General features: G+C 40.4%; 1 long non-coding RNA gene across 2 annotated transcripts in view; it reads right to left on the bottom strand.

Annotated features, from left to right (window-relative positions):
• Positions 1-134: 134 nt before the first annotated feature.
• LOC118421356 overlaps positions 135-2,789 on the bottom strand; it is a 4,438-nt gene continuing 1,783 nt past the window's right edge. The window contains exon 3 of one of the 2 annotated variants that reach the window (XR_004831823.1): positions 135-367. This is a non-coding gene — a long non-coding RNA (uncharacterized LOC118421356). Of the gene's footprint in view, positions 368-2,183; positions 2,279-2,789 lie in introns of those variants that run through there. The other variant, XR_004831824.1, reaches the window with a different exon arrangement.

Below are 2,789 nucleotides of genomic sequence, written 5' to 3'. Positions count from 1 at the left end.
ACATATGTAAAGATATCAAAGTATACTACTAGTCTAGTATACATCATATTCTTGACATCTAAGTGTTAAAAAGGTGATAAAAATGTCTGTCATGGAACTGTTTTTAGAATTGAATAGCTCATAGTTTCTCATTTTGGACACGTAGAAAGATCAAGTGACTGCATCACTAGTAACACCATCACCAAACTGAAAGCGTCAGGCAACAGGGGTCGTGGTAGACCGAGAAAAACTTATTAGATGGAGTGTGTTAGGAGGGACATGAAGGTGTGCAGTCTCACAGGGCCGGGGTTGACCCACTGGACAGAGCAGCTCAGCCGCATGGAAGAGCAGTGTGAAGACTAACTGACTGCTGCCTACCCCTGCTGCCCTGCATCAGGGAACAGAGCAGCAGTATAATCAAACAATGGATAGTGAGTGAAATTAAAAATACCGCCCAAACTGAAAACACCCTGTCTGGTATTACACTCAGCAGGTACCCATTTTTTTTTCTCGTAAGGCCACAGCAAGTAAATTTTATGGATGACATCTTCTGCAGACTGCGGAAAAAAAACAAGATAGGTGGAAAAAAAAAACTACATTTTCAAAAATTGGCACCATTCAGTTTCAGTTCAGTGATGAATGTTGTAACAAGAACTAAAGGGACAAACTATGGTATCAGAGCTAGCAAGGCATTAGGGCTGTGTACCTAAACAAATTACAGGTACAGGTACAGGTACACGGGTTTAGGTACAGGTCCGGACCTGCACCTGTACCTAAAAAAGTTTAACCAAGTATATGCAAGTTAACATGTACCTAACTCAGTAACTGTCTTACGGTAGTGATAAATTGTCATCTTTGTACTTGGAATTACATGTTTGAATCTCAAAACAATTTCTTCTGCAAGTTTTCTTAAGTTTCAACTGCAAGATTATCACCATTGTCATTGTTGATATCAGTCTTAAAAAGTAGTGTTTGATAGTGATTTAGTTTGTTTAGGTACAGGTACAGTACACAGATGTTTAGGTCCGAACCTGTACTTAAACATTTTTTTACGTACAATACAGGTACGGGTACTTAGGTACACAGCCCTACAAGAAATTCATTCCTGTATTCAAGACAAGAACTGGTGTGATAAAAGTGACACAAGTGTGGTAGACTGGCATCACCAACAAAGTTGGTAACCACACTCATGGATTCCATATTGGTGTCACTTTTACAACTATCCAATAAGTCCTGGGCACCTCGCATGTGTCACTTCTACAAGTACAATTATTATTAGGCTACAACACAGCATATTTGGGTACTAGTACTTAACAGTTAGGTCCAGGTTCAGGTCTGGACCTGGTCATCACCTGTATTCTGTACCAGTACCCACCCCTAGCCAGGACCAAAGTCAAGAGCATTCAAACTTTACCTCATGGGTGGCAAAAATCTCTTAAACACTGCCAACTGCATTTCACATCACTGCCAACATCTGGGCATAGATGTTGGGACAGCCTTACACAACAACATGAAGTACCACAGGACAGGCCACACCCTTAATATAGTGTTGGGTCGCAGCTGTACATTGTGGTAAGTTTTGTTTCTAAGCTCTAGAATCTTACCTTGTTTCTACTAGCCTTGTTGGTAAAAGAAAAACCAAACTGGGTGGTCCACACCTTAGCAGCTAATCCAAAAAGTAAAGTCTAGATGCCAGGCCTGACTTTCATCTTTATGGCCTATGCAAATTAGGAGGGTCACACAGTCCTTCTCAAGAATAGAGGATGAATGTCATTTTGTAGTATAGTGCAGACAAAACCTATTTCCTTATTTCACACACCTAAGTGCTGTAGAAAAATTCATATTCCTAATGCAAATAGACAAACCACGGGCAAGAATTTGCAATAAACAACAATTTATCTTCACTATGAGTATGACAGAAAAGCCAGGAGAAGTTGAATGTATCCAACTTCATTTTGTATCAGTTAGCTGAATCTTTTCAACAAGTCTTGTACTGACCTGTTCTTAGCCCGGTGTGGCAAAAATGTGCAATAAAGGTCTTCATTCATCAATAATAATTTTAACCGCACGACTCGGGGCCTGTTGTAGAATTTCCTTGGGCGTTTGGGGGACATGTTGGCTCTAGGCTAGAGTAGAGGAGTTGGTCTGTTGGCTGTTGTATTTGTAGCAGTTTTGCGGTTTTACACTTCAAGTATTCTTTTTTATATCTATGACGCAGGGTTGTAGTCAGCACCTTTCCTTCGGTCCTTTGAAGGAATTTTGCAGCTGGGGACTGGAAAAGTTTTCCCCATTCCGTCCCCTGGGACAGACAAAATTGATATGTAAAGATATAAAAAAACTAAAACCCATGTGTTCTTCTTCACCAAAACAGGTGCCATTGAGCAGCTTAGTCTACAAGCAAAATGCAGGAAATAGTGTTTCAGAGGGTCTGGATTTAAAAATTTTCTGGGACCCAGACCCCCTAGAAATGACGCGCAACGTCACGCCATGCCTTTGGTGCTTGATAGGATTCCCATTAAAATCAAGGGGACTGAAAATGATTTCAGGCTGGCTACAACCCTACTAAGACGTTATATCTGTATACTGTAAATGCAAAAATGTTTGCGGTGGATTAATGTTCGCCGTTTTCCTGGTGACCACTTCACCTTGAACTTAAAACCACCGCGAACATTTTTCTATAATGGTATTAGACTGTGTCCTTTTTCCCGCTACCTCGAAATTAAATCCCGACAAACTTAAATGCATTTACAGTATTTCAGTATCTCAAATCATTCACAGCTAGGTGGTTCTGTCAAAATGATAGAAAATGT

The sequence above is a fragment of the Branchiostoma floridae genome, chromosome 8 (assembly GCF_000003815.2).
Source record: "Branchiostoma floridae strain S238N-H82 chromosome 8, Bfl_VNyyK, whole genome shotgun sequence".
Classification (NCBI taxonomy): Eukaryota; Metazoa; Chordata; class Leptocardii; order Amphioxiformes; family Branchiostomatidae; genus Branchiostoma; species Branchiostoma floridae.
The sequence above is the reverse complement of the archived record's forward strand: the minus strand, read 5'-3'. Positions and strand labels throughout refer to the sequence as shown.